This window comes from Arachis hypogaea, chromosome 6 (genome assembly GCF_003086295.3).
Source record: "Arachis hypogaea cultivar Tifrunner chromosome 6, arahy.Tifrunner.gnm2.J5K5, whole genome shotgun sequence".
NCBI lineage: Eukaryota > Viridiplantae > Streptophyta > Magnoliopsida > Fabales > Fabaceae > Arachis > Arachis hypogaea.
Genome location: NC_092041.1, coordinates 67150175 through 67158861, shown reverse-complemented (window position 1 = coordinate 67158861; position 8687 = coordinate 67150175). Strand labels below are relative to the sequence as shown.

Here is an 8687-nt window from a genome sequence, read left to right as displayed (position 1 = left end):
AAGATGATGTTCTTACCATCACCAAAGCTGATTGATTTTCATCAATTTAGCTCTTGAATGCAATGTCCTGCTGAAGCTTGTTCAGCCATGTCTAATTTCTTTAGACTGAAGCTTTAGACTAACATTGCATGATTCCTGGAATTCTCATTAAGAATTTTGATATCTTTATTTTCTTTTCCACTTAATTTTCGAAAAAGCACAAAAAATTTACAAAATCATAAAAACCAAAAAATTATTGTATGTTTCTTGTTGAGTCTAGAGTCTCATGTTAAGTTTGGTGTCAATTGCATGTTTTTGTTCTTCTTGCATTCATGCATGTGTCATAAGTGATCTTCAAGATGTTCTTGATGATTTCATTACTCTGATCTTTAATTTCTCTTGACTTGAATGTTTTGTGTTTCTCATGTGCATTCTCATTTTTAGTGTCAGCAGTGTACAAACTGCTAAGTTTGGTGTCTTGCATGCATTGTTATTTGATTTTAGTTTGCATTTTGATTATCCCTCTTTATTAAAAATCCAAAAATATTTTTAATTTGTGTCTTTTCAATTCAATAATATAGAGAATTGAAGATTCAGAACATACAGCAGAGGAATTACACAGAAAAAGCTGGGCGTTCAAAACGCCCAGTAAGGAAGGCAAACTGGCGTTTAAACGCCAGCCAGGGTGCCTGGCTGGGCGTTTAACGCCCAAAAGGGTAGTAGTTTGGGCGTTAAACGCCAGAATGTGCACCATTCTGGGCGTTTAACGCCAGGATGGAACAAGAGGGAAGATTCTGTTTTCAATGCAATTTTTTTTCAAGTTTTCAAAGTTTTTCAGAATCAAATCTTTTTCAAATCATATCTTTTCAATCATATGTTTTCAAAATTGATTTCTTTCCATTTTTAAGGATACTTGCTATCAATTAATGATTTGATTCAACATTTTAAGTATGTTGCCTTTTCTGTTGAGAAGGTTTAATGTTTGAATCATATTTTTCTTGTTAGCCAAGTTATTAATTTTTAAAATCAAATCTTTTTAAAAAATGTTTTTCAAATCATATCTTCTCAATCACATCTTTTTAAAACCAATCATATCTTCTTAACCACATCTTTTTTCAAAATAGTTTTCAATCAAATCTTTTTTATTTCTAATTTCAAAATCTTTTTCAAAATTCACTTAACTTCTTTCTCAATCATGGTTTTCGAAAATCAATTAGTGTTTTTCAAAATGTTTTCAAAATCTTTTACTTAATTTTCGAAAATTACTTCCCCTCTTCTCACATCCTTCTATTTATGGACTAACACTATTCCTTAATGCACAATTCGAACTCCATCTTCTTTGATAAGTTCGAATTCTATACTTCTTCCTTCCATTTTTATTTTCCTCTGACACCTCAAGGAATCTCTATGCTGTGACATAGAGGATTCCATATTTTCTTGTTCTCTTCTCTTTCATATGAGCAGGAGCAAAGACAAAAGCATTCTTGTTGAGGCTGATCCTGAACCTGAAAGGACCTTGAAGTGAAAGCTAAGAGAAGCTAAGGCACAATTCTCTGTAGAGGACCTAACAGAAATCTTCAAAGAAGAAGAACCCATGGCAGCCGAAAACAACAACAATGCCAACAATGCAAGGAAGGTGCTGGGTGACTTTACTGCACCTACTCCCGACTTCTATGGGAGAAGCATCTCTATCCCTGCCATTGGAGCAAACAACTTTGAGCTTAAGCCTCAATTAGTTTCTCTGATGCAACAGAATTGCAAATTCCATGGACTTCCATTGGAAGATCCTCATCAGTTCTTAGCTGAATTCTTGCAAATCTGTGACACTGTCAAGACTAATGGGGTTGAACCTGAGGTCTACAGACTTATGCTATTCCCTTTTGCTATAAGAGACAGAGCTAGGACATGGTTGGACTCACAACCTAAAGAAAGCCTGAACTCTTGGGAAAAGCTAGTCAATGCCTTCTTGGCAAAGTTCTTTCCACCTCAAAAATTGAGTAAGCTTAGAGTGGAAGTCCAAACCTTCAAACAGAAGGAAGGAGAATCCCTCTATGAAGCTTGGGAAAGATACAAACAATTAATCAGAAAGTGTCCCTCTGATATGCTTTCTTTATGGAGCATCATAGGTATTTTCTATGATGGTCTGTCTAAACTGTCCAAGATGTCTTTGGATAGCTCTGCTGGAGGATCTCTTCATCTGAAGAAGACGCCTACAGAAGCTCAAGAGCTGATTGAAATGGTTGCAAATAACCAATTCATGTACACTTCTGAAAGGAATCCTGTGAACAATGGGACTAATCAGAAGAAAGGAGTTCTTGAGATTGACACTCTGAATGCTATATTGGCTCAGAACAAAATATTGACTCAGCAAGTCAATATGATTTCTCAAAGTCTGTCTGGAATGCAAAATGCACCAGGCAGTACTAAGGAGGCTTCATCTGAAGAAGAAGCTTATGATCCTGAGAACCTTTCAATGGAAGAGGTGAATTACATGGGAGAACCCTATGGAAACACCTATAATCCTTCATGGAGAAATCATCCAAATCTTTCATGGAAGGATCAACAGAGACCTCAACAACGTTTCAACAACAATAATGGTGGAAGAAACTGGTTTAGCAATAGCAAGCCCTTTCCATCATCTTCTCAGCAACAGACAGAGAGTTCTAAGCAGAACACCTCTGACTTAGCAACCATGGTCTCTGATCTAATCAAAACCACTCAAAGTTTCATGACTAAAACAAGATCCTCCATTAGAAATTTGGAGGGACAAGTGGGTCAGCTGAGCAAGAAAATTACTGAACTCCCTCCTAGTACTCTTCCAAGCAATACAGAAGAAAATCCAAAAGGAGAGTGCAAAGCCATCAACATGGCCGAATTAGGAGAGGAGGAAGAGGCAGTGAACGCCACTGAGGAAGACCTCAATGGACGTCCACTGGCCTCCAATGAGTTCCCCAATGAGGAACCATGGGAATCTGAGGCTCAAAATGAGACCATAGAGATTCCATTGGACTTACTTCTGCCATTCATGAGCTCTGATGAGTATTCTTCCTCTGAAGAGGATGAGTATGTCACTGAAGAGCAAGTTGCAAAATACCTTGGAGCAATCATGAAGCTAAATGACAAGTTATTTGGAAATGAGACTTGGGAGGATAAACCCCCTTTGCTCACCAAAGAACTGGATGACTTGTCTAGGCAGAAATTACCTCAAAAGAGACAAGATCCTGGGAAGTTCTCAATACCTTGTGCCATAGGCACCATGACCTTCAAGAAGGCCTTGTGTGACCTACGGTCAAGTGTAAACCTCATGCCTCTCTCTGTAATGGAGAAGCTAGGGATCTTTGAGGTGCAAGCTGCAAAAATCTCACTAGAGATGGCAGACAACTCAAGAAAACAAGCTTATGGACTTGTAGAGGATGTTTTGGTAAAAGTTGAAGACCATTACATCCCTGCTGATTTCATAGTCCTAGAGACTGGGAAGTGCATGGATGAATCCATCATCCTTGGCAGACCCTTCCTAGCCACAGCAAAGGCTGTGATTGATGTTGATAGAGGAGAATTGATCATTCAAGTGAATGAAGAATCCTTTGTGTTTAAGGCTCAAGGATATCCCTCTGTCACCATGGAGAGGAAGCATGAAGAGCTTCTCTCAAAACAGAGCCAAACAGAGCCCCCACAGTCAAACTCTAAGTTTGGTGTTGGGAGGCCACAACCAAATTCTAAGTTTGGTATTGAACCCCCACATTCAAACTCTAGGTTTGGTGTTGGGAGGTTCCAACATTGCTCTGAGAATCTCTGAGGCTCCATGAGAGCCCACTGTCAACCTACTGACATTAAAGAAGCGCTTGTTGGGAGGCAACCCAATGTTATATTTTATCTATTTTCTTTTGTTATTTTATGTTTTCTGTAGGTTGATGATCATGAGAAGTCACAAAATCAATTGAAAAAGAAAAAATAGAAAGAAAAACAGCACACCCTGGAGGAAGATCCTGCTCGCGTTTAAACGCCAGTAAGGCTAGCAGATGGGCGTTTAACGCCCAGTCTGGCACCATTCTGGGCGTTTAACGCCAGAAAGGGGCACTAGACTGGCGTTAAATGCCAGTAAAGGGCAAGAACTTGGCGTTAAACGCCAGAAAAGGGCACCAGCCCGGCGTTTAACGCCAGAATTGGCACAAAGAGCAATTTTGCTTGCCACTTGGTGCAGGGATGACTTTTCCTTGACACCTCAAGATCTGTGGTCCCCACAGGATCCCCACCTACCCCACCACTCTCTCTCTTCTTCACCCATTCACCAATCACCTCAACACCTCTTCCCCAAAAACCCTTCACCTATCAAATCCCATCTTTCTCTTCACCACTCACATCCATCCTTCATAGAACCCCACCTACCCCACCATTCAAATTCAAACCACTTTCCCTCCCAAACCCACCCTCCCATAGCCGAATACTACCCCTCTCCCCACTTCTATATAAACCCATCTTTACCCCTTCATTTTCACACAACCTAAACACTACTTCTCCCCCTTTGGCCGAACCACAAAGCCATCTCCATCTCCTCATTTCTTCTTCTTCTACTCTCTTCTTTCTTCTTTTGCTCGAGGACGAGCAAACCTTTTAAGTTTGGTGTGGTAAAAGCATTGCTTTTTGTTTTTCCATAACCATTTATGGCATCCAAGGCCGGAGAAACCTCTAGAAAGAGGAAAGGGAAGGCAAAAGCTTCCACCTCCGAGTCATGGGAGATGGAGAGATTCATCTCAAGGGTGCATCAAGACCACTTCTATGAAGTTGTGGCCTTGAAGAAGGTGATCCCCGAGGTCCCTTTCAAACTCAAAAAGAGTGAATATCCGGAGATCCGACATGAGATCCGAAGAAGAGGTTGGGAAGTTCTTACCAACCCCATTCAACAAGTCGGAATCTTAGTGGTTCAAGAGTTCTATGCCAATGCATGGATCACCAAGAACCATGATCAAAGTGTGAACCCGGACCCAAAGAATTGGCTTACTATGGTTCGGGGGAAATACTTGGATTTTAGTCCGGAAAATGTAAGGTTAGCATTCAACTTGCCCATGATGCAAGGAGATGAACACCCTTACACTAGAAGGGTCAACTTTGATCAAAGGTTGGACCAAGTCCTCACAATCATTTGTGAAGAGGGCACCCAATGGAAGAGAGATTCAAGAGGAAAGCCGGTTCAACTGAGAAGGCATGACCTCAAGCCCATGGCTAGGGGATGGTTGGAGTTCATCCAACGCTCAATCATTCCCACTAGCAACCGGTCCGAAGTTACTCTAGACCGGGCCATCATGATTTATAGCATCATGATTGGAGAAGAAATAGAAGTTCATGAGGTTATATCCAAAGAACTTTATAAGGTGGCGGACAAGTCCTCTACCTTGGCAAGGTTAGCCTTTCCTCATCTCATTTGTCACCTCTGTTATTCAGTTGGAGTTGACATAGAGGGAGACATTCCCATTGATGAGGACAAGCCCATCACTAAGAAGAGGATGGAGCAAACAAGAGACCCCTCTCATCATCAAATCCCTGAGATGCCTCAAGGGATGCACTTTCCTCCACAAAACTATTGGGAGCAACTAAACACCTCCCTAGGAGAATTGAGTTCCAACATGGGACAACTAAGGGTGGAGCACCAAGAACATTCCATTCTCCTCCATGAAATTAGAGAAGATCAAAGAATCATGAGAGAGGAGCAAAAAAGACAAGGAAGAGACATTGAGGAGCTCAAGCACTCCATAGGATCTTCAAGAGGAAGAACAAGCCGCCATCACTAAGGTGGACCCGTTCTTTAATTTCCTTGTCCTTTATTTTTCTGTTTTTTTCGAAAATTATGCTTATGTTTACCTATGTTTGTGTCTTGTGATCATTAGTGTCTTAGTGTCTATGCCTTAAAGTTATGAATGTCCTATGAATCCATCACCTTTCTTAAATGAAAAATGTTCTTAATTGAAAAAGAGAAGAATTGCATGAATTTTGAATTTTATAACAGTTTAATTATTTTGATGTGGTGGCAATATTTTTGTTTTCTGAATGTATGCTTAAACAGTGCATGTGTCTTTTGAATTTGTGGTTCATGAATGTTGGCTCTTGAAAGAATGATGAAAAAGGAGACATGTTACTGAGGATCTGAAAAATCATAAAAATGATTCTTGAAGCAAGAAAAAGCAGTGAATCCAAAAAAAATTCAAAAAAAAAGAAAGAGAAAAGAAAGAAAAAAAAAAAGAAAAGAAAGAAATAAAGTTGTGATCCAAGGCAAAAAGAGTGTGCTTAAGAACCCTGGACACCTCTAATTAGGGACTCTAGCAAAGCTGAGTCACAATCTGAAAAGGTTCACCCAATTATGTGTCTGTGGCATGTATGTATCCGGTGGTAATACTGGAAGACAGAGTGCTTTGGGCCACGGCCAAGACTCATAAAGTAGCTGTGTTCAAGAATCATCATACTTAACTAGGAGATCAATGACACTATCTGGATTCTGAGTTCCTAAAGAAGCCAATCATTCTGAATTTCAAAGGAAAGAGTGAGATGCCAAAACTGTTCAGAGGCAAAAAGCTAAGAACCCCGCTCATCTAATTAATACTGATCTTCATATATGTTTTTGGAATTCATTGCATATTCTCTTCTTTTTATCTTATTTGATTTTCAGTTACTTGAGGACAAGCAACAATTTAAGTTTGGTGTTGTGATGAGCGAATAATTTGTACGCTTTTTGGCATTGTTTTTAGTATGTTTTTAGTATGATCTAGCTAGTTTTTAGTATATTTTTATTAGTTTTTAGTTAAAAATCACTTTTCTGGGCTTTACTATGAGTTTGTGTGTTTTTCTGTGATTTCAGGTATTTTCTGGCTGAAATTGAGGGACCTGAGCAAAAATCTGATTCAGAGACTAAAAAGGACTGCAGATGCTGTTGGATTCTGACCTCCCTGCACTCGAAGTGGATTTTCTAGAGCTAGAGAAACCAAATTGGCACGCTCTCAACGGCGTTCAAAGTCACCCTCAGAATTCCCAGCGTTAAACGCCGGAACTAGCACAAGGATGGGAGTTAAACGCCCAAACTGGCACCAAAGCTGGCGTTTAACTCCAAGAGAAGTCTCTACACGAAAATGCTTCAATGCTCAGCCCAAGCACACACCAAGTGGGCCCGGAAGTGGATTTTTATGCCATTTACTCATCTCTATAAACCCTAGGCTACTAGTTCTCTATAAGTAGGACCTTTTACTATTGTATTTCCATCTTGGTTCTTCTGGTTCCCTCTCTGGGGCCGAAGCCAATGATCACACTATCACTTATGTATTTTCAACGGTGGAGTTTCTACACACCATAGATTAAGATGTGGAGCTCTGCTGTACCTCGAGTATTAATGCAATTACTATTGTTCTTCTATTCAATTCCGCTTGTTCTTGTTCTAAGATATCACTTGTTCTTCAACTTGATGAATGTGATGATCCGTGACACTCATCATCATTCTCACCTATGAACGTGTGCCTGACAACCACCTCCATTCTACGTTAGATTGGGTGGATATCTCTTGGATTCTTTAACCGGAATCTTCGTGGTATAAGCTAGAATTGATGGCGGCATTCAAGAGAATCCGGAAGGTCTAAACCTTGTCTGTGGTATTCTGAGTAGGATTCAATGATTAAATGACTGTGACGAGCTTCAAACTCCTGAGGGCTGGGCGTTAGTGACAGACGCAAAAGAATCACTGGATTCTATTCCGACCTGATTGAGAACCGACAGATGGATAGTCGTGCCGTGACAGGGTGCGTTGAACATTTCCACTGAGAGGATGGGAGGTAGTCACTGACAACGGTGAAACCCTTGCATACAGCTTGCCATGGAAAGGAGTAAGAAGGATTGGATAAAGACAGTAGGAAAGCAGAGAGACGGAAGGGACCAAGCAACTTCATACGCTTATCTGAAATTCCCACCAATGAATTACATAAGTATCTCTATCTTTATCTTTATGTTTTATTCATCATTCATAACCATTTGAGTTTGCCTGACTAAGATTTACAAGGTGACCATAGCTTGCTTCATACCAACAATCTCTGTGGGATCGACCCTTACTCGCGTAAGGTTTATTACTTGGACGACCCAGTACACTTGCTGGTTAGTTGTGCGAAGTTGTGTTTATGCCATGGTATTGAACACCAAGTTTTTGGGTTCATCACCGAGGATTATTTGAGTTGTAAAAAGTATTGATCACAATTTTGTGCACTAGTAGCTAAGTTAATTCACATTCTCAAGGAGTTATGTATATATATATATATATATATATATATATATATATATATATATATATATATATATATATATAGCCAACCCTTAAATAATAAAGCATTTTAGCAAATGAGATGGGAAAGAAAACATTGTACAAACTTGCAAAACAAATAGTAAATTTGAAGCACAGATATATGTTGATGAGTTATTGAACCCTCACTGGATTTTGTGTTTACTCTCTAGTCACTTAGTGTTTATTGGGTTTATTCACTCTATTTTTCTTTTTATTCTTATTTTCTTATAGCTTTGTTTTTCATCTAACCAATCAACAATTATAAAATATAGTCGTACCAAAAAGTCATGAGGTCTTTAATTAAGGTTGTAATGGGGCCAAGGTAAAGGTAAGGATTTATGTATATGGTCAAGTGAGCTAATAAGTGAATCCTTAATTAGACTAAGATCTCACCTAACAT

The 8687-nt window shown here is 39.5% G+C and overlaps 1 non-coding gene across 1 annotated transcript; it reads right to left on the bottom strand.

The window, feature by feature from the left end:
- Positions 1-1978: 1978 nt before the first annotated feature.
- On the bottom strand, positions 1979-2086 carry LOC112699992 (small nucleolar RNA R71). The gene has a single exon (XR_003152920.1). It is a non-coding gene; the product is annotated as a small nucleolar RNA R71 (small nucleolar RNA).
- Positions 2087-8687: the final 6601 nt, after the last annotated feature.